This window comes from Euprymna scolopes, chromosome 13 (genome assembly GCF_053919585.1).
Source record: "Euprymna scolopes isolate OS-2025 chromosome 13, ASM5391958v1, whole genome shotgun sequence".
Taxonomy (NCBI): domain Eukaryota; kingdom Metazoa; phylum Mollusca; class Cephalopoda; order Sepiida; family Sepiolidae; genus Euprymna; species Euprymna scolopes.
This window is the reverse complement of record NC_136494.1, coordinates 117,003,399-117,028,535: the sequence shown is the minus strand read 5'-3', so window position 1 is coordinate 117,028,535 and position 25,137 is coordinate 117,003,399. Positions and strand designations below refer to the sequence as shown.

Below are 25,137 nucleotides of genomic sequence, written 5' to 3'. Positions count from 1 at the left end.
ATACAACTCTTCTAATTGAAGTAGAAATGTTCTTAAAATCACAAATGTTTAATTCTGTTTTTCTTTCTTCCCCCCCACTTTTTCAAAAAAATTTCCCCATTCTTCAACGTCCACAAAATAGAAACATACTAACTACCACTATCTGATCAATGAAGACATTGTCAATGATAGGCACATTAGTGAGTGCCTTCATTGCAGATAAGAAATTAATAACAGTGCCAGTTCTAGTGACAAATTTTAACAAATCAAATTTTTCAAGAGGGCATAAATAGTCAGACTCAAGAACTAATTTCTCCAACATTGATAAAAAAGATTCAGTTAAAGCTAAAACTCAGAAGCAACGAAATGGACCTAATTATCAGCGAGAAATAAAATACATAATTTAAGTTCAATTGTCTTTTTTTTTTTCTTTGGTCATTCCAATTAATGACAGAGAAAACATGGAACATCCACAGGGTCTTACTCAACTATTATAATCATCTCTCTTAGCACACACTACCAAAGAGTTATGCAAAATACAAACGCTAATGGGCTCAACCCTCTTCCTGATCTACATCAATGATCTCCCAAATCACATCCTAAGCTTATTGGTAGACATTTATGCCGACGACACTACTATCGAAGAGATATGCATACATACATACATACATACATAAATACATACATACATACATACATACATACATACATACATACATAAATACATACATACATACATAAACTAGTCATCTAGCTCATATTCAATTTACTGGTAACACTCTAAAGGCTGTAAACAACCAAGTTCTCTCGGATTCTCTCTCCTCTGATCTTGATCACATGATGTAATGGAAAAAGAGGTGGCTGATTAATTTTAATGCATCTAAAACCAAGTTTCTATCTTTACATCATTAACGCTCTGATCCCCATCTGGCATCAATTGAAATCAATGGCTCTTGTCTTGGGGAGGCTCCATGTTTTGATAAACATTTGGATCTGACCTTTACTCCTGATTTGAGATGGAACACATACATCAAATCACCTTGGCTGCTGGAAAAATGGTGGGATCTTTCTACCGCTTCAGTGGATATCTCACTGCTGATAAAATTCTCTAGCTGTGTAAAAGCCAAGTATGTCCAAGGATGGAGTACTGTTGCCATATCTGGGCAGGAGCTGCTAGAAGTAGCTTATCCTTCCTTGAGAGAGAGTTCAAAATAGACTTTGTAGCCTTGTGGGGGATGCCTTTTTCTCTTCCCTGCAATCTCTTTCCTATAGAAGTCAATGGATTATAACTTTTGCCCGTTTTTAACAGACTCTAAAGCTTAGCTTTATATACTTTTTTTTTTTTTTTAGAAATCTAACTATCTTATATATATATATATATATATATATATAATCGACATCCATACAAAAGGTTGGAGACCATCATGCTTCATACTAGATATCTACACGAAAAAAAGAAAAGCATCATAAGAGAAATGCATACACAAAGCCGTGCATGATACAAAACGTGCAAGTGTCGAATATAAGCAACGGTTTGATGCAATCAGGGTCTGTCAGTGTGAAAAAAAAAAGACTAAATTAGAACTACAGAAATAAAATCTACAGTGGTGTCAAAGAGGGAAGGGCGTTCTGATATGACAAGAGACAAAAAGAAAAAAAAAATCATTTCCCAGTTGAGATGACTAGAGGTTGTAAAAGATGAACCGTTAATGTTTTTACCAACCAAAGCAAGACACAAAAAGAGAAAAAAAAGAAACTGTGTTTCGGGAGATAAGGAAGGTCGCCACTAGACTATTTAAAAGAGTTTTATTTTGTAAACCTGCAAGTGTTGAGTAGCATCAGTATGGAGGTGTGAGTGTGAGGGGGGACAAATGGGTACGTGTCAACAGAACTGGTCCCAGATATGCAAGGAATAGGTCTATATCTGTGTTCAAGGAGTTTGTGATTGATGTAATCGATATTGTTGAAATTAAAAAAAAAAATTATTAATGTATCATTACTTATCAAGGCCAAGAGCCACTTAAGGATAAGTGTTAAGGGGATAGAAGGATTGCCAGCTGAAAGATAGAGAACATTATGAGAGTACAAAATTTGACCAATCAAATGAAAAATGGCAAGACACCTTATGACATATTTGTTAACTTTAGATTTGAAGATGACAATATTGTAATCTGCAGAGAATCAGTCCCACAGTAATGTGTTCCACAGACGGAAGGCTTTTGCAAAGAAACTTTCTATGAAAATTCGTCCTGCTGCTATATACATGGAAGAAGAAAGAAAAGTCTTTTGTTCAAAACACAAGTTCTTGCTGTGGATGTCTTACAAAAGAAACCAGAATTTGGGGCTCATACTTCCATAGCACTTTTATTTTGTTAATTACACTGTAATATTATCGGGAATAGCATGCAACTCAAAAACTTTGTTTCAATAGTTTGTTTACAATAGATATTGTTGTCGCATTAAATTACAAAACTGATCTGTTAGACTGAGCCAGGCAAGGATAAACTATGAGGTAAGGCAGAAAATGTGCAATTCAATAAGAATAATTTACCTATGCATAAGATCACATTAATTGGGATTAGAAACTGGAGGATTTATATCTCTTACATATTTTGTTCCATCAGAGACTATACATATTTAGAACTGATGAAGATTTGCAAGAAATATTTATTAAATTAGACTTTATAATTTGCAAGAAAAAAAAAACAAAGTGAATGACTTAAAAATATGAATATGATGTAAGATAGGAAAAGGGAAAGGCACACAATAATCAAGACATTTGCTACACAACAATTTCGACATTGTAGATACAAAAACTAATGATACATTGGCCACAAAAGTTGAATGAACAAGACAACAAAGATGGACCAAGATGTACATATAAATGCAAAGTAATCCAGGTGTAAACGGAGAACAAGCCAGACGGATGCAACTGACATAGAATACACCAGAATTGGGCCAGAGACATGCTGAGCTAGACAGATTGCTGATCTAGATAGAGATGGGTGAGGATATCACCTGGTAAACTATGAAAGGCAGAAAGGAAAAAGTCTGAGTATCAGGACCGGATGTGGACCATAAACCTGACATATTACAGATGCAGAATACGCCAGACGCCAGCCACAGATGTAGAGAAAGTCAGATGTGTGTCCCAGATACAGAGTGAATGAGTACAAATATGGGTGCAGTCACACACAGATATTGACTGACAGAGGGAAATCCAAAATATAAAAAACACAAGTGACAGAAACAGGTATAAAGATAACAGCTTTTCATTTATATATGAATTAAAAAGTACTTATGAAAAGAAGAAACCCATAGAATTTATAAATATCAATTTGTCCAGAAAGCCAAATTAACTTTTTGAAAAACTGAAAAATCATTTAATAAGTTTTATAAAACAAGAGACTCCCAAGTGTGTGTGTGTGTGTTTGTGTATATATAAGGGAGAGGGGGGGGTTAAAATGCAGTAATATTTCAGTGGGAAGATATCCCGACAGTCTAAACATGGTTACTTATGAATTCCCAAATACAAAAACACAATCTCCATTTTAAAAGCTATAACCATAAGATTTTTTTTAAATATTAGTTTTAGAAGTTAAAAACTGATAAGTTCATCTCCGAAAGCTGAGCTATGAAGGAGAACAAATGCAATGGAAAAAAAAATTATATGAATTTTAAAATATAAAACAACTTTCAATTATAATGTTAATTAAAACATGAATATATAAATTTAAGCAAAGACAATTTTAACATAAATAATTAATGAGAAAGTTTTTAGCTGAGGAGGTGTACTGACATAAACTAATATTACTTTTATTGCTGATTTACATTATATATATATTTTTTACAAAGGAGTTATGACTTATCAAGGTCAAGATCACGGTGTAATATCTGTTCTGATGCAACACTTCACCTGTTCTGTCCTCACTTATTGGAGGAAGAATCCTTCATGACTGAGACAATTTATTTTTGTGCCTATCCAGAGTGCTCCTTTTTGAAGAGCTGGATTTTCCCTTCATTAAAAATCAACCCTGTGTTTAACTCTACCTTTGTGGGGATCAATAATATATGCATTTCGCATTGAATTGGTGCATAAACGTGTGGAAAGTGTACAGATAGGAATCGTTTGGAACAGCTTTTTCTGGTGATTCTTTTCTTCACCTTGCAATAGAATAACATTTCTGGCAGCATGAAAGAGAAAACATCTCTTTGACAATATCTGAGGCATACAGAAAGAGGAAGAAGAAAATTACGACGAATGAAAGGAAGAATAGAGGTGCCTGGGAACGCAGCCCATGTGCTCCAATCCTCAGAACCTCTCCCCCACCGCAATTAAATAATTTACCAGGTGACATATGCTTCCCTCACCATGCTTAATCACAGACAATTTGCAGTCTTGAGGCAGAGACAGCCTTAAATTAAAATAGTCGTAGAAAGATAAAGAATATAAAATTGCAAAGATTAATTATAGATGAACTTTATGACCCAAAAGATAAAAAACAATAGAATTTTCTTCAAATGTTAGTCTTATATATTAATAAGACTGAACTTATGAAACGATTGAGTTTCATACGTTCAGTCTTTCAATAAGACAAAGAAAATATGAATTTGCATATCAATCACATAAGACTTCTTGATGACACAGAAAATTCAATCAAATACATAGTGTGTGATATATATCACACACACACACACACACACACACACACACACACACACACACACTAGCAGGGAGATACGACGTTGCTCAGGATTAAATGATGATCAACGAATGTTTCACACTCCCATTTTTTTTTACTGTCATTAAAATCTGTGAAATCGTCCGGTTTTTTTTTCAATCAAATCGATTGCTTGCTTTAGTTGGGGGCCAATCGAGATGCACCAGGAGGAAGCTTCACATGCCTCCTCGCAGTGATTTAGTCCACAATACATTATAGTTTATAATGTACTGCAGAAAATCTACTGTTGATTTTATAAAATTATTTTTATATATAATGGCTTGCATTAAATTTTAAAATACAAAAGTCAAGTATCATGCTTTAATTGTGCTCTAAACAGAAACATTAATTTCAAATGCGCCCTTATCATATCAAAGCGCCTACTGTTGATTTTATATGTCGGCCTTTCGGCTTGTGGTAATAAAACTTCTCACATGCACTTGTGATGTTAGGCTGTGTAAGGTGTTTACTTTGGTCAAGATAGCCTGATCCTTCTTTCATCGGATTATTTTGATTATCGATACTTATTGAAGTTTAAGAACATTGCCAGGCACAAAGTACCTTCGTATGAAATTTCATAAAAATCAGTCCAGCCGTTTTAGAGTCCATAGGTAACGGACTCACACACACACACACACAAAGTTCCTTTTATAACATAGTAGATATTAGTGATGGGACGATTCCAAAATTTTTCCTGATTCCAATACAATTCCCGATTCCGATACAATTACTGATTCTGATTCCTTTAAAATCACTGTAGAGTTGCTTTTTTTTCTGTATATTATCATAAAAACTCACGGGATATTTTTTGTGAACATAAAAATACACTTTTGTAGCGGATCTATACATTTGGATTTTGTTTGTAGCTTAAAACTAATGCACATTTACCATTGTATATTTAGTAGCAGTAATGGAAAATTAAGTTTTAAACAAAAAACAAATAATAAACAATTACAAAAATCGTTTTTTGGCATCAGAAAGTAGGGACAATTTTACAGAATTTGATATTCCCCGATTCCAATTAATTGTCCCAACACTAGTATATATATATTTTGATGTTTACAGCTCATCAGTGTGGCTAGACAAGCAAGTGCTTAAAGCTGAGATCGAAACTCGACCATCAAGCGGGCAATCTGCTTCTCTACCCCTGTGCTATCATCCAGCACCCGGCCAATGTAAGCATCTTTTCAGCAAGCCTAAGAGCTTTTTACGTAATGAGCAATGACTTAAGCTTAGTGACACACAATTTTATTCCACGTTAAGGATATTAAAAGAAAAACCAACGAATTTTACTAGGTATATATAAGAATGCTCAATAGTAAATAGAGCAAGATATACTTTTACTTATATTCAAATAAACATTTTTCAAAGTCACTACACAATCATGACAATGTTTTGGTCAGTCAGTTATAAATAAGCAATGCCCTCATCAGGCGACATAAAGTCCCTTCTTTTAAAGGTTTTGGTCATCAAATATATATATGTGTGTGTGTGTGTGTGTGTGTGTGTGTGTGTGTGTGTGTGTGTGTGTGTGTGTGTGTGTGTGTGCGTATATATAATTTAAAATAACAAAGATAAATATTATCTTTATATTAGAACATACCAAGACAATAAAAAACTCAATATACTAGGTAAAGCAATTAAAGAAAAATTAATGATGGAAATAAAAATTAAATAAATTACAATATTCATTAATTCATAAAAAATTAAAACTAGGACTTATAATGTAAAATCCCTAAACTATTGATTTTCAAAGATAGACTCTTATCATCAGAGGATAAACATTAGTAAAAAGCGTATCATTAATTAGCATAAATTTTAAAAACCTTTTTTAGATTTTCAAATTTATGCTAATCAATAATACATTTTTATTAATGTTTATCTTCTGATGAAAAAGGTCCTTCTTTGAAACTCCATGGGTTAAGGATTTTTTTAAAAAATTATAATTCTTCATTTGAATTTTTGATGGATTAATATATATTGTACTAGATTCAATTTTTATTTTCAGCAATTTTTCTTGCTTCACACACACACACACACACACACACACACACACACACATATATTAAAAAAATCATGCAGGCACACCAGTTCTCACCAAATCACCAAAGTTAAGCAACGATAAGCTTGGCCAGTACTAAATGGGTAACCATTTGGGAAGGCTAGTCACTGTATGTACCATTCCGAGACATAGTTATAGATAGGTATCTGGGGCGTGTTTAATTCACTGGGAGATATGCACCCCCAGTCTTCATTAAGATATGCATGCATCTAGGAGAAGGAAAAACTCTGATGTAAAACCTGAGGTCTACTGTATGCTCTGGCGTGTAGCAGCCCTTGAATTAACAAAGATTAGCAAAGTTGTAACAAAGTGTGGTTGGTTCTGCACAAAGCCTTCATCATTATAGACAAATCATCTGTGTGGATTTCTGAACAACTTAGTTGTTGTGGCAGAGCTCATATGCTGCAATCGACAGCAGTATCATCATATATATATATTTTTGTAATTAAACAAACAGCTTGAGCACTGTACAAGTGGTGGTTGAATGCTTATTTAATGGACAACTGAAGAAATCATTTGCAAGCACCAACCCAATAGATTGGTGGTTAAAACTGCGGACTATCAATGTGATGGTTGTAGGTTCAATCCCTGGCTGGGGAAAGGTGCTAGTCTAGCCTCACTGTTGAGGTATGATACAACGAAACAGGAAACAGTACTGTATGTAGATGTGTGTGTGTGTGTATATATATATATATATATATATATATATATATATATATATATATATATATATACATACAGAGTTTAGTTTCTTCTCTTGAAAATGGATCACTATTGTTCTAATGTAGCTGAGAAGTTAAGGAATACGCAATAAAATGTGTGCATATATTTTATTACAATGAAATATTTTTATAGATGATACTGGTACTTTAGTAGGCAATTCCGTTATTTATATTGGCACCAGTGCACTAGAAAAACAAGAATCTGTTGGCATCATATGGTAGGGTTGGATTTTGGGAGAGTCATAAGTAATGGGTGCATATCGATCCACCCATCCCTCATATTTCCACTAGAGCACTATGTAAAATAAAGCCTTTCTAATGTAAGATGCCAAATGCCTGTCTGTTGACAAAAATGACCAGTACTCCTCAACATATGTTGCTGAAAAACAGTTTTCTTAGCAGCATCGCTTTCAAAGGTTAAATGACCACATAGCTATCAAACATCATTAAATGACTGCACAACACCGACTTCCAATGAACAGCCATTCTTATCTATATTATACTAACAGGGTGCATTGTGTTGCTTATTCATAAAGTATGCTTGAATATATTTTATATTATGCAAATTTCATATTCATTATTACGGAGCCAATTTTCTATTGATTATTATATGGCAGTCAATATATAGTAATAATTTCAAAATGTGAAGAAAAAATATGACATGAGTGTCATCAGCTAGAATCAAACCCAAAACATTTAGCTCTCTCGCTTTAGTCGTTACTGTTTGAGCTATCGTCAGACGGATAAGAAATAACTAAAAATGAACTGACTTTAACATAAATGTATATTTTCGCTTGCATACGAAAACACATCAAGTCGAAGTAAAATTCCGATTTTTTTTTTTTCAATTTTAGCTTCTTAGCTACTTCTACTGTTAAAAAAAAACATAAAAGAACAGAGTGGGGTACACTAAAAAAAATATTTTTTTAAAATGGATACAGACGGTAAATTTAAGAAATTAGATTTCTCTTTGTCTGTTCCACCTTTTCTTGGAAATTACTGGAACAATCTAACTAAAATTTTGTATGGACCTTTGTTATAAGATGCAACAAACTAAGTATTATGGTATCCGTTTGATGCAGAGTTAGGGATTAGCATTTAATGCAAAAATGAGCACAGATTTAATTATATTCAACTATGTATCTGGGATAAAGCATTCATAGGCCACATCTTCATCTAATTGGTCTAAAAAGTCTAGTTGAATTATATTTCTAACAAGGTTCCTAGCTATTTTCCAAAGCTGAATTCATGCCTCTCAAAAAGAATATCTGCACAAAACATGAATGCAAACAGAGCCAATTTGCTTGTTAATCCGATTCTGTGAGTTTTGCTACTAATCCAGTAGGGGTGAAGGTTGGGGATGACGTCATAAGATACTAACGCAGGATATACTTAGCGCATCTTTCCACCACAAAATAAGTATCATATATTTATTGGGGATCAGGTAGTTCATCCTGGGACCCATTCATAAATTATATTTGATAGTGCTCTTTACCTCAAGCCCACAAATAAAACGACCTGACATTTTATACAAATGTAGGGTACTTTGGTTACTTCCAGTTTTTTTGCAGAAGAATGTTTTTTTGTGTGTTTTCTTCGTGCTAATATGAGGGCATGTGCACCTACCTAGAGATTTTAGATTGTTTTTGCTTTTTAAAAGACACATTCTTGATTATATAAGATGACAGAACGACTGCGTGGAATAAAAATGACATAAAACACAACACACCTGAACAAATGGATTCATTAAATAGACACACACACAGAATATTTCATAAGGAAAACGTGTATGCATAAGGTGAATCACAGTTCTTGCTTTGTTTGATTTTTATCTTCGTAGATATTTAATGTAGGCCAAAGCTAACAGATCTTCCCACATTTGAATCCAATGATTCAACTTGTTTAGAGAAAAAGAAACCCCAAAAATTTATAAACCCCAAATAAACCAATGTAAAACTAAACAGAATTTAATACTTTCCTTACTATTTGTATTATATATATATATATATATATATATATATATATATATATATATATATATATATATATATATATATATATATATGCACATACACACACACAGGAGTTGGAGAAAATAATGAAAATACTTTTTAAATTTTACATCAATTAATAGGTGTTTTAAACCTATAAAAATTGAAACATTACCAAAATGTTGGTTTCTATGTTTTCAGCAAGATGCAAGATTTCCTGGCATGATTCCAGGAATGTCTACAAGACCGTTGAGATGAAAAAGACCTTTTCTGTCCCTTTCCTTCCAATACTAGTCATATCTATATAATTCAGCTTCACTATATTATAAATATCAAAGATTCTGGTGGTTACTTAGAATTACACTTGATTAAAAAAAAATAGATATAGAAAAATCTTTGATGAATTGTCACAGACTAAAGATATCATATTCTAAAAATCATATAGATCAAGTAGTGTTTATTTAATTAAGAGAATCAAATTATATTAGGAAGCCATGAGGATCCCGGCATTATTCATTGTTTTTTTTTTAGTTTTGCCAAAATCCAAATGTGCATCTGCCTTGTAAAATTCAATTTGACTCCAGAGATTTTGTTTGCATTCCTAATAATCTGTTAAATTGTTAAAAATCGTAAAATTTGATTTTCTTAAGTTGATCTGATCAATTTACACAATTTTTTTAAATGAAAAATCAACATTTTTGTAATTTTTCAATTTTATTAGGTTGGTGCAAAAAAAATTTTTTTTTTTTTTGACGTATATATATATCCGATAGAAAACGACATTATTTTTTAACCAACATAATATGTTCAAAGCATCTCTTAATTGATGCAAAATTCCCAAAGTATTACCATTATTTTGTCCAACCCCCTTATATACATATATATGAAATCATCTGCAGATAGACTGTTTTGCTGCTTAGTAAAAATGATTGATTTAAATGTTACATATTTTTAACAAATAAATAGAACATTTATGTAGGGTTGTGTTTTAAAAAAAGATTAAGATTAAAACTTTAGGTATATCACAAGAAGACGAAAAACAATGAGTTTATTGTATAAATATAAATAATGAAATATTCCAAATCTCCATAAGAGTGAAATTCAGTTCAATGATGGGGATCAAGTTTAGCAGGATAAATATTTACTTCTGTGGAATTTTTCAGAGCACGATTACAAAATATCATGTCATAAACTTTCTATTCTACCAAGTTTTAATATATACATCCTAAGTATATTTTAAAGTATATAAGATTACTTATGTTTTGGAATATAAAAATATCCACACAGAGAAGAATGAGACAAACCATAAGATCGATACTCAGCCCAATTCTTAGGCATTAGTTTTTATTTGACTGAGTATCATTTTTCTGTGGTCCACTATTTAGATAGTCTTTCTTCATTAAATATAGTGCCTCTTATGAAATCCACTTGTATTCTTTAAAATGCAATGTTCCTCTTAATATATGCCCCCCCTCTATATATAATAAATGAATATCAAAATAACTTTAATCAAAACTTTATTGCCGTTTCATGGTATTACCTAGCATTAGAAGTGTCCATAATAACCAGATTTGTTGGACACTGACGGAGGGCTAAGGGTGAAATCATCAGTGGTGTACTTTTGTTGATGTCAAAACAAGGATGTGGCTCAGTGAGGAAACTGAACTTATACCAAACAAGGCCGATAGCCATTAGTCGTGTGCTCTTGTGTAATGAATGAATGCGTGAATGTAGGATTGACATGAAATTCTTAAAGATAAACTAAAATGGCCGAAAAAATGGGCTGAAATGACTTAAATAAATAAAAAGTATTTAGAATGACTTTAATGAACTTATGGATGAATTGAATGACCTTAAGAATGACTTGAATGCTTAAAAATAACTGGAATCCTTCAAAAACAACTTGAATGATCTGGAGAATGACTTGAATGGCTTTAAGACTGACTGGTTGTAAAGTGGGTGATCATTTTACATTAAATTAATACAGAAAAGTGATTCCTCACTTTATATCACGATAAGTACAGCATGTAGTAAGAACAGATACTACACTTTGATCTTGGCTAAAAGGACAAGAAAAGGATATTTATTTGCTCCCCCATCGAGCAAATTAGGCACAAGGCCGATTTTTAATGTGAGGAGTAAAGGAGAAATGGGGACCGACTCCCCGGGGAGTACGGGAGCTGGATAGTGATAATTGGTATGAAGGTTGTCCCTACATTGACCAAGGTCTTATATGTGGGGTTGGTATTTATTTGCTCCCTCACCGAGCAAATTAAGCACAAGGGCGATTTTTAATGTGAGGAGTGAAGGGGAAATGGGGACCAACTCCTCGGGGAGTAGGGTAGCTGGATAGTGACAATTAGTATGAAGGGTTACCCCTACATTGACCAAGGTCTTATATGTGGGGTTTCCCCCACATATGGTCTTTGCTTGCAGTATCTGCTGGAACAGATACTACACTTTGATCTTGCCCAAAAGGCCAAGAAAATGGTATTTATTTGCTCCCTCACCGAGCAAATTAGGCACAAGGCCGATTTTTAATGTGAGGAGTAAAGGGGAAATGAGGACCAACTCCCAGGGGAGTAGGGGAGCTGGATAGTGACAATTGGTATGAAGGGTTGCCCCTACATTGCCCAAGGTTTTATATGTGGGGTCACCCCCACATATGGTCTTTGCTTGCAGTATCTGTTCCAGCAGATACTACACTTGGATCTTGGCCAAAAGGCCAAGAAAAGCTTAAACAGCTAAGAACAGCATCTATTAACAATGGACCTTTGATCTTAACCAAAAAGGCCAAGCACGAAAGTGTTACGGACAGACCGACCAACCGACGGAGTGACTTATAGAGTTGCTTGCACGCGACTAAAAACTACCAGAAGACTTGCAACTATGAAGATCTACCAGGTGTGATGGAGGATGAAGCGAGATAACATAACAGAGTTAGGATAATTTGTGACACTAACATGACTAGATAAGGATGATGATGAATACTTGATCTCTTAATGCCTGGCATGGATCAAAGATTTGCCGTCTTAAGTCGGTCTTGTCCCGTTTATATATTATTTTCCTCTGCACATTATTTAAAGTATGCTTAATCAGGTTCAAGTTGTGGTAACATATATGCATTCTTAAATAACCGTTTAAAAAGAATAAAACAAAATTCAGGAGAATAATTCATGCTAGAATAATAAAATTATTCACTTGAGCTATTAGTATTTAATTACTTTTCTATTAAACATATTTACCAAACACATGTGGAAACTGATGAATCCCAATCAATGTCGGGATCATGCAGCTAGTACATATATATGGGGAAGAGAAAAGAAACCTTTAGCATTAGAAAAATATCAAAAATATGGAATGGTCCACGAATTTGCAATTGGAATGATACAGAGTAGATCCACAGGACTCCTGTGCAAGAATGACATGCAAGTTCGTGAAGTGTTCCATATTTTTTATATTTTTCTAATGCTATGAGTTTTTCTTATCTCTTTTCCATAACGTCATACCATCATATATATATATATATATATATATATATATATATATATATATATATATATATATAAGGCAGTTTCTGTGTATGTGAATTCGTTCTTTACGAACTCACAAACAGTTGAGATGATTTTTTAAAAAATTTCACACAAATGTTCTCTATGTGCCCGGGGGTGTTTATAGATAGGTTTTATATTGGAATACCTCTAATAAGCATTGAAAATCGGTAATCGAAGAAATCCAATTAAAGAAAGGACAGTTCAATTTTGACCAAAGTTAACACTTTTATACAGCCTAATATCACAAGCGCATTTAAGAAGTTTTATCTCCACAGAAGTAGAAGGGACCAACATATAAAATCAAAAGTAGCTTCTTTTACAAGACAGAGGTGCATTCAAAATGTTTCTGTTTGGAGCACAATTTAGCCATTGTACTTGACTTTCACATTTTAAATTTTTATACAAGTCGTTATATAAAAATAATGTTATAAAATCCACACTAGGTTCTCTTCAGTGCAATGTGCACTACAATGAATAGTGGACTAAGTCACTACGGGATGTATATGAGCTTCCTCCCGGTGCACCACAGTGGTTCTCTGTCTGGAGCAGACAAATGATTGATTTGATTGACAAATGGATGATTTTACCAATTTTGATGACAATAAAAGTATTGGAAGTGTGGAACATTCATTGATCCTCATTCAATCCCGAGCAACGTTGAGTCTCCTTGCTAGTGTGTGTGTGTGCATATATATATATATATATATATATATTCCTTCAGGATTTTCAGAAATTCTTTTACTACTTCAACCTTCAAAGTGTGTCAGAAGTTTTCATCTTCAAACCATAGTAATAAACCTTGACTTAAACACGCCTTGGCGGACTACAGATATGGTAATAGATTTGAGAATCTTCAGATCTCTGAAGGTTGAGCGTTTTGAAGTCAAAAGAAATTATCTTCAATTATATTAAATCTTGATGCCTGTCTTCAACCAAATTATTAGGAAAAACAGAACATTTTAGCATAAACATTTCCATAAAGCAAACTTAAGTTCATTTGTCAATAAAAATGAAAGTTCAGCGATTCATCTACCAGGAACTGACTTAACCCTTGCTACCAAACTGTACTTTTAAGTCACCTTTTAAAAAAATAATATTTCTAACTCATGGTTTGTCAGTCATGGTTCAACAAGTCAATGAGAGGTTTGTTTATGTTCGTGTGTTGTATGCTAAATTCCATCACGTGTGGGTTTCATGATTAAAAAAATTATTGCATAAAAAAAAATCTGCGAGTAAAGGGTTGAACCAATAACCAAATTGGAATGTTGCATTCTAAAAAGAAAATAAAGAGAATTTATATAACTGACGAACTCTGTCAGCACCACTTAACCTTGAACTTTAATCTTTATGTAATATTTTGTTAAGCTATGTCTCCATATAGAATATATTTTACATCTTTGCTTTACAGTATTTACCTGTTTTTTTTGTTTGTTTGTTTGTTTTATTCAAATGAAAATGAGCAGTTCACTGTTTCAAAGAAAAATAGTTTTATAACTCAAAGCAAAGATAGTATTTTTCTTCATTAAATGATCTGTATGGCTTTTTATGCCTTAAATCAAAATGAAGAAACCAAAACAAAATAAATACCTTTCGTATTTAACTGTTATGAGAAAGTAGTTTAAATTTCATAAAATATGAAGTTGTTTTAATCATAAGGCAGTGTTGAAAGTATGCACTCTCAAAGTGATTTCTACATGGTAATGTTTGTATTGCATCAATGCAATCAATTTCGTGCATAATTATAATAGAAAAATATTAACACATTAGAAACTGGTGTTTGAGGGTTTAAGTATCCACTTAGAAGTAAATAATGAAGCCTTTTTTAATATCACATGTAGGTTTTCATCAACTTATGATCACAATTGTTTACAACCAACCAGTCGTAAAGCAATTTCGACATTAATCGGTTGTTGTTACAGATTACTGTAAGAATGTTAAATTGTGAAATGATATTCTAACTTCATAAAATCATAATTTATCAATGTTTTTAGCTCATTATTTTCATAATATATTTTATTACTGTTCAATATAATATTTTATTACTATTTTCATCCAATTACCTTTAACATATTGCATTCTGCTGTCTTGTGCAATATGATGCCTAAAAGATGTTGCTTTGCAATCACTTGATTGCATGGGTGCAGAACCCTTCTTTGTCTTATAAAATCGTGGCAGTTAAATTTAATGATGCATGTAATCACATTAATATTCCTTTCTTCTTTGAATTGTTTAATCAGTTATTTTCTTCTAGTCCAGGTTATGACCTTTCTTTTCATATTGGCAGACAGAGTGGATTAGATGATGGCAATTCAGTCTTAGGGAATATTTTGGATGTATCTTGGAAGAAAATAAATTCAAAATACAGACACTAAAGCTGTTCACGGTAATCGTTATCAAGTGAGCAGCATCATTAGTATGTGTGCAGAGATGAGAAGGTGGCATGCTGAATTGAGAAAAATATATATAGTTGTAAGTTGAATAGATTGTAAGTTGACAAAAACATGTATCTTGAATACATCTATCCCATCATATGCTGATATACCGGGCTAATGTCATATTATCCTTCATTATTGGTGCCCGCACAAACATTTTTTTTTTCAATTATTATTACAATACCGTACATATATATATATATATATGCATACACTATATGTAGAGTTTATGATTTTTGGACCGTTTATTAATGTTTCTAATTGCTTATTTTTACTGAATTGTGCATTACTGTGTTATTATTACCTGAAATATGCTGTGTTGTACTTAGCTGTCTAAGTTTGCCTTTAAATTTGTTTCACTTTCTGTCAATTGTAATGCATATGTTGTATGAACAGAAAATAACTTTACAGTACAGTGATACAGTATGGGTAACCACACTATGCGGTGTTACTGTCTTCCTGTCCTTGGGTTTCTTTTTTTATTAAAATATTGTAGCAGTACAAAATTAAAATGCATTTATTTTATTATTACTACAATAGTGAAATACATAACTGCCCACAATATGACTACATTATTACTGCATTAATGAGTAAGAGTCTCTTAGAAAGTGTTTGGGAAGTATTTAGTATCGGATATAATCTCGTACATAGTCATTTTAAAAATGCTTTTAATATTCACGGTTTTTCGCTATTTGCGGGATGGGTAAAGAATGTAGCCTCCATACGAACAGCGAGGGAATACTGTAGACGCTTTATAAATCAGTACAAAATTAAATACAAGATATCTTTTTAAAAAATAAGTAAAAAAAACCTAGCTGAAATGCCAACCCAATTTAACAAGATATACATTAAATAAAAATAAAACAATAAAATGCTTCAAAGATTTCACTTGTCTTGTTATTTGTTTAATAATGAGAATTTGTAAACATAATTAAGTGATTTTTAGACTTTTCAATCACCCATGGCACACCAACTAATGCAGCATATTAAGTGGTATAAAGAAAAGCACTCAAATCGTAATTAATGTTTTGCGGTTAAAGACATTCTATGATCTGGTTACATTTGTTTGCAGTTTTGTCATATCGACCTCATTTGTAGCAGTTATGCAATACTTACTTCACAGCATACAAACCTTTTAGATTATCTAAAATTGAAGTACAATACTTACTGTAAATGAAATATATGATGCATACACTTAATGGAACCCAAGTTGCTATTTTATTCATAGCTAGTGATGGGGGGGGGGCGTTAATCACCATCATATTTGGCTTAACATCTGTTTTACATGCTAACATTCATTAGACAACTTTAAAATTAACTTCCAAACTAACCTATCTCTGATCAGGTTTCTCTCAAGCCCATTTTTATCATTCCCTATCATGTTTTCCTTGGCATTCTATGAACTGTACCTGCTACTTCAACTGTTCTACATTTGCTAGCCCAAGATTTCTTATCCATTCTTTCAAAATGAAGGTCTCCTGCGCACATCTCTCTATATCAGTGGTTCTTAACCATTGTTTTTTTTGTTTTGTTTTGTTTACACTCCTTAAAAAATTTCCCTCAAACTTTGCATCTGAACTCGCAGTTAAGTACATGGTTGGATTAAATCTAGTCAGCCATGTATTTAATGGCCACTTAATAACAATATTTAATACTAAAATGAATTAGAAGTTAGTGCATGATTAAAGAAGAAAAAAAAAAAAAAAAAAAAAAAAAACAGCACAAAAGAGTAACATATAACCAATAGATTATTTTTTTATCTAAACTTTTCTCACACCCACTGGAATATTGTTTCGTACCACAGATTGGGAACTTCATCTCTATATTATCCAAATTTAACATTCCTCTGAGATCATCAGACCTAAGCCTGTTCATGCCTTCAGTATGTGCATAAATGACCACAACAGACTGGTAAGGTATGACAAAAAGCAACTGATGAAGATGTCTTTTATTATAGTAGGTAACACTCCCTCCGCTTTTCTATATATAAATAAATGAACTCTTTATTCAATCCAGAGGGGCAGACTATTTTCTTTCCATGTTACATGTCTTGGGAAATGCCAAATCGGTTAATTTGTTTTTTCTTAGTTGGCGACAAAGAAAAAAGATACAGTGCCAAAGGACAAAGAAGCTAAACAAAAACTAAAAATGAATAAACTGACGCAACACATCCCAAGGCACGGAACCGCAGAAGGAGAACAGACTACACCTACAGATTGAATAAACAGTTCTGTTCAAAATTCCCACAAGGTTACTGATTACGGCAAAAGACACCTGAAGAAGGTCACAGAGTGCATCGGGCGAAACATTGTAAATATAAAAATCACAGTAATAACAGTTTGGGTAAATGACAACCAAAATCATCACTTAACTGAAAGGAAAGGGAGTCCATATTAAAAAAAAAAATACTTACCCAACAACTACCCCTAAGTCTAAGTGGCAACTCCTCCCTTAAATAAAACAAAGACCCTCATTAAACCACATGTAACCGTCTTGGCAAAATTAAATGGAGATCTTGCTAGCCATTACATTGTTTTATTTCTTTATTTTTAACAGTTGTTTTTCATTATTTCTTAATTTTGCTGGAGAGAAGGAGTATCTTCAATATCTTTGATAGTGAGGTTGAATCTCCTAGGACTGAGCTGAACTCTACCTCACTATAATAGAAGAGGTCTTGGGGTTGTTCAACCGAGTGCCAACAATGGACTTTCACATAGGTTTACTAGTATTTAAATCATTAAGCTTTTGGCAGAATGGGGTAATAAGTAATTTTTAGATATTTAGAAAAAAAAAGATCCTACACTGTCTACCAAGCACCAACCTCTGCTCCATCACCTCAATGGTGAATCACTGCGCTTGTTTTCATTTCCACGGAATGTACTCTGATGAACTTATATTGCACTTATATTCTCTCAAAAGTAAATACCCCTGATCAACCTGATTAGCAGACAAACTTTGATTTCAATGTCAAGCTCTCCAGATGCTGGAAATCTTTCTATTCTAACAGTTTCTTTCTTCAGAGTGTTTCTCTTTAGAATTCCCTCCTTTGTTGTGTTTCGTCGGCTGTACCAACATGCATTAACTTAAAGAAATATAATTGGCTGCACAACTCCTCACTTATAATACCAACTATAGATCTTGTCTCCTACTCATAATAACTTCTTACATCTCTGTGGCAATATACCTTTTGTTAGTCATTAGCTCATCCAAAATTCTTAGCAACAGCACTTAAAACTAAAAAATATATATTTTTTTAAATATTTGTAATACTGTTATCTTCAAAAAGAAGACCTCTCCGTTTAAAAATAAATAAATAATAATAATAATAATAATAATAATAAAAATAATAATAATAATAATAATAATAATAATAATAATAATAATAATAATAAATAAATAAATAAATAAATAAATAAAATAGTGAAAATAAAGTTAAATAGACTTCTAAGCAGAAAATCGAAAAATGTTTGGTGGCAAAAGGAAATTGTAGTAATTCATAGCATGGTTGCTCTTTTTAAATGATCAATTCATTCAATATTGTTTCACAAAAGAAGGCCAAATAAAACATGGGAAGAAATGATGATGGATTTGAGAAAAAAAAAAGAGATAAATAAAAACCCGACCAGAGATAGTTTGGAAGCCAATTTTTACTAACCGTTCAACACATGCCAGCATATGACACGGACGTTAAACTGAACATAATGATGATCATTAAATAGTTATTTACTGACAATAGGCTTTGTCAGTCTATATATAACAATATTTAAAATTAAAAACAGTTTCAAGACGTTTCACAGTAAATTTGATCTGCAGAAATGTATTGTTAATCAACACATTTGTATGCATACAATGCAAGCACAAACGAACTAGAAATCTTGGATCAAATGTGTTGATTTTTCAAATTTATTAATGCATAAATTATTTATTATTAATTCATGCATAAATAAAGAGAGGTTATTCCGTTTATAATATCAGGAGCAGCTGATTCAAAGTAATATATAAACTGTGAGAATTGTGTATGGTTGTTTGATGTAAGTGATATAAAAAATGCCATTGAGGATAAAGATAATTATGAAAATGATGTCAACGGTTGTTTGAACCGAAATACATTTGTGATAAGTTTTTCGATTCTTGATTTATTCGTTTAAAAATTCTTTTCTTTTTTTTCCATTATTTTTCATGGAATGGGGTACTGTAGTGATTAAATTATTGGCTACTATTACTACTGCTACTACTACTACTACTAGAATTGAATGATTGGCTAATAGATGTGGAAAAGGATATTATCGATTTATAAAACCCAGTAGGCACAATAATCCTGTTATTTTTTATAAGTTTAAAAATAATTTTAATAGAAATATTTCACCTTACAAAGTAGCAAGTATCCAACCAACCATAACAATTGATGCTGAGGTAATTTTAAGCCTTCCAAACAGATACCAAATCTCCATTATGTGATTATTATCTATTGGCACAATCACGTTGACACACCAGTTTTCATTAGATTACTGAAGTTTAGCAATGTTGAACCTTGTCAGTACCAGGTGGGTGACCAATTTGGGAATTCCAGGCGCTGTATGTAGGACGATGTTGACACCTCCCTGCAAGAGCTGCAAAAACCTACCATCGTCATCTCCCCTAATGGAGATATGCATGTGACTGGGGACCGCTTGTGAATTTCATACTCCAATGGAACTTCCTCCTTTGGAGGAAGCCGGTTAAACCCATAAAGTGCCGTTTCCATTTCATTTTATGCATTAGCAAACGGATTATGTTGAATCCAGATTTTGTTCATTTATCCGACCGTTTTAATAACTTTATGTAATAATGGCTATTGATTCGACAGTCAAACTTTGTTTTTTTTTGTTTTTTTACCAGAGAAAGATATTTAAATAAGAAAATCTTCACTATATACTGGAAGTCATCCAAATCCCAGAATCTTTTTTTTAGAAGTATTCTGAAACTTTGGAAAGATTTAACATTTTCCTAGAATTTAATTTTGATCTCTGGAATAAAAAAAAAAAAGAAAAAAAAAAGTCAGATTCATAAAACGAATATTTGCAAGTTGCATTCATTCAATCTATGTTTTAGTGATAACACTCAAATTTATGAGTGACCGAACAAACAAAACCTCTTCTAAAGATGATTGGACACATTTAAATAAGAGCTGTCGATTCAATATACATGAAAATGAAAATGTTAGTTTAAGATATCGGATAATTTACGATCATCTTTATTTCTTTTCTACCTCGACTTAACTACTTAATTATCAGATTGTAAGGATTTTGACAGTATTACCCACTCAATTTTTAGCAAGGTCTAAGAAAAAATGGGGGTTGTAAACAGAATTATTTTCAACAAATACAGGTAAAAAAAATCAAATAGACATGACATACTATGGCATATTAAATTAGATCGAAACTTTGCTGCCAAAAATTGACAATTTCATAGAGAAACTTGATTACTCTGTAACAAATTTTCTAAAAAGAATAAAAATAAAAAAAAAATCTGGCAAAAATTGTTTACACAATAAATGCCAAATAAAATAATTGCTTTCCCTCCCTCTCCCTTTAAATCAAATTTGTCTGCCAAATACGTTTTTCTACTTTTTGATTGGTTGAGTGTCTGCTTCCTCTTTTGGGTATTTTCTTATTCCTCTTCAAGGCAGCATCCACAGATGGATGAATCTCTTTCTCCCTTCAGACCAATAGAATCAGTGCAAACAGCTGCTTCTCGTTTCTTTATCTAGACCTCCACATCATTCAACCATTTGGTTTCCCCTGGACACCCCCTCCCCCGCCTCTTTAATTTAAAGCCATTCCTTAAATCTCAATTGCCAGGTGTTGAGTTAAAAGGAGTGGAGCAGATTGCTTAGATTGGAACTGGAGGGCAGTTGGCGCAGAGGGAGGGCAGAAGTAGCCATTGATTTGTTGAAACTTTTTTTTTTTTTACACCTTCCTTCTCAAAATACTTGATTTTTAGTAAAAAAATTTTTTATACATTTTCCCAACTTTAAACCCAAGTCTTCAAAGACAAAAAATTTAAAATAAATTACAGCTAAATAGTTTATATATATTTGCAACAAATTACTTAAAAATAGCATAAAAAGGAGAAAATTCTAAGAATAAATTGAATGAATTCAGGAATAATGGAAAAAGAATGAATGTACACGCATATTTTCTTTAAGATTATAGGTATTTGTAAAAAATCAATGTTTGATTCTGGCTCGTCACTTTTATTTATTTTTTTTTCTGCAGCGTTTGTACATGTTCCTACGAAGAAAAAAGTTTTAATTGTTATATAAATTATTTTATCCGACTGGAATACTTCTCAAAATTATGCTATCTTAATATAAAAAAAAAAGGACTCTATAAATAGAGTTACTTCGTTTTCTTTGTTTTCCTATTTTTAAAAAGTGAGTAACTCTGTATTGATCCAGAACTTGTTCTCCATGAGTTTTATTCGTATGCTGTTTCTGTCAATGTAACATCCAACATTCTTGTTTAACCTGGGAATCTAAACAGAACTTTTAACTGAACTTTTTATTTAATCCATGGTGGATGATTGTTCCCATTCAATCAGCATAACTGGGTAGAATTTTTAAATAAATCATTTTTATTAAATTTTGTATTAATTCCAGAGTTCAACAAGATGCATGTGAAGAATGTTAAAAGTTATATTGATTGAAATGTGAAGATATCATCTAAGATGAGAATAGTAGTTCGAATAATTCAAATAAAACTTTACCAATCCTTATCTAAAAAATTCTGAAGCCTCATTTTCAACGACTTTCAAGATTCGCTTATTAAGTTTTAGATTACTTTCGACACCTTTTTAAAATAAAATCAGTATCAGTTGGGACATGTGAAAATTCCAGAGTCAATGAAAGAAAATGCTTTAAATATTTGATATGAATGTCCTGAAGTCTCAATAAAAATCTTAACCTTAAAAATTAATTAAGAAAAAACAACTTATTGACTTATGTAGTATTTAATATTTATTTACATGTAAATTAATAGAGAAATGTATCTTATTTCTATGTTTCAAGTAAATACACAGCTAAGAATTGAGGAGGCAAAGTTTTTTTTTCTTTAACTTTTACTTTATAAATCTTTCAATAGCTAACATGTAACGTTATCTTGCGTGATTTTATAAGGTGAGTTGATAGCATTTAAGCTGAAATATCAAATTTCGAGTCTGACGAGCCAATCTTCATTTATTATACCATATTACTGGAACTATGATGTAACATACTTTGCTACAATATATCTTTAAAAAAATCATACAATCCCACTTGAACAACTGATAATATGTAATTCCTAATTATGACTAAAAATCAAAGTCAGAAATGGAAATAAAACATTTTTAACTGAAGAATATCAAAAAAAATGTTGTCTTCCTTAAAAATAAAAGTTTTACTTAGTTTTGTGTATAATCTTTAAAATTCTGCAAACAAAAGTTAAAAAACAAGTTCTGAACTAACAGGTAATCCATAGAGTAAAGTAAATTCATAAGTGAGTTTATTGACTGTCTTGATTTTGTTGTCAGCATTATTATGTGTAGGTCGCCAACATCCATAAAAATAATTTATGATATCTAGTTAGACATGATGTTGATCATTATCTAGGGATCTGCGAAAAAAAATGTGTGCGACACAAAATCAATATTATTATGTTTAAAAAAAAAAAAAAGGAAAAAAAAAACACTTTTTCTTGATAATTTTTTTTTTTCAGTAATATAATTATTTGAATTACAACAAAAAAAAAAACAGAATTCTAAAAAATAATTATTTCTAAAAAGCTTTAAATGATATTAGATTCAAACATTATGCTGTATGAAGTTTAAGCAAAGATTTTTTATAACAGGTTCCCAATAATAAAAAAATACATTAACATAATAGAATATATGACTCTTGAGATAATAAAAATTGCAAAAGCAAAATCGACTAAAAAAGATTTGTTTGGATTTGATTAATTAAAATGACAGATAGCGATAATCAATTTTGCGCCTTTTTTTCAAAAAAGTATGGAGGCCTGTAAACCACATTATCTTCAGATACATAAGTGTCAACAGAAGACATTGAAATTAATTTTCTTGCCTGTGTAGTTCGTTAATAAAAATCTATTTGTTTTACAAAAGTCTTATATTGTTTTTATCGATTTTTTTATTGTAAATTTTATTTATTCATAAATTTCTGCATAAAACCGTATAAGTTTATCGTTTAATGTATAAATTTTGATTTCTTTATGGCCTTTTTCTTCTATCTTAAAATCTTTAAACCGGACTAGTTGTTTTTTTCGTAATATATGAAAAATTACATAATAAACACATAAATAATCAATTATTAATTTTTCTAAATCAATATGATATACATGTAAATATGAAAATCCAATCGCAAAAATTGTAGTGCCAATGATCTTCCATAGAAATTGACCCAAACTATAATAAACACACGAAATGATGACGTTGCAGTTAATGTGTATAATGGTAATGCTGTACACTACGGTTTGGAGATGCCTATAGAACTACTTTAAAGCTTCACCGCTCAATCATTTTGCGACCAAATTTCAGACAATTTTTACAGTTCAAAGGTCACCTTCTCAGCTATATTTTGAAAAAAATTTTTTTTCAATTTTCGTTCAGTAAAGCAAAAATTATGATAAAATTACTTTGTTCAAAAGTTCTCAGAAAATGTAAGGAACATAGCGACGTTTTTTTTTTATTATTGGCTGTTGGTTACCATGGCAACTGTTCCTACATTCACGTTTTATAGATACAATTTCTTCTGAGAGACGGTTTCTTGTGATTGACTGTTGGTTACCACAACAATTTCAACATTCAACCAGAGCAGCTTCTTGTGCTTCAAGCCAGACTGTTCTGCTGATGAACGTATGAACAAGTGTTTCATGCTTATGCAATCATCAGTGTAGGGTAACACTTCCTGCCGGTAATATATATATTTCATTAAACAAAACAAACGGATTTTGACTATTAATTCTATTTTCATCGTCAGGGATAAATTAATCTAAATGGTTTGGAACAATTTATATAAAAATAAAAAAAGAAAAAAAAACGTATATAAATTGTTAAAAACCAGTTGGATTAATTTACCCCTGATGATGAATCCTGAAGGATTCGAAAGTACTCGGACTTATGATAAATATGGTGATTATATCAGCCAGTTCCCTTCAGAATTGAAGACTGTTATTCTGAAGTTGGAAAGGATCGAAAATAGAATTAATAGAAAAAACATCTATTTTATTTAATGAAATATGCCATAGAGAAAAAAATGCTGCTTAAATATAAACACATATATATATGCATATATATATATATGATTAAATAATAATTATTAATTCAGACCTTGATTACTGTACATACAATAACCCTTATCCCTGAGTGGCCTTCGGGCCTTGATAAGTGGTGACCCCCCCATGTAAAAAAAAACCCCCCAAAAAACCTACATGCACTAGTGTTTCATGCTTACAAAATCATTAGTGTAGGTAACAATTCGTACCGGTAATTATATATATATATATATATATATATATATATATATATATATATATATATATATATATATTTATTTATATTTATATAATAATTATTAATTTAGATCTACATACAGTAGTGTTTCATGTATACGAAATCATTAGTGTAGTGTAACAATTCCTGC

General features: G+C 31.7%; 1 protein-coding gene and 2 pseudogenes across 28 annotated transcripts in view; 1 reads left to right on the top strand and 2 right to left on the bottom strand.

Moving 5' to 3' along the window:
• The window catches only part of LOC145292164 (uncharacterized), an 801,350-nt gene that overhangs the window by 135,403 nt on the left and 640,810 nt on the right, over positions 1-25,137 (bottom strand). The window lies entirely within an intron of this gene.
• LOC145292621 (U2 spliceosomal RNA) lies at positions 11,430-11,556 on the bottom strand (annotated as a pseudogene).
• Positions 12,832-12,931, top strand: LOC145292639 (U6 spliceosomal RNA; annotated as a pseudogene).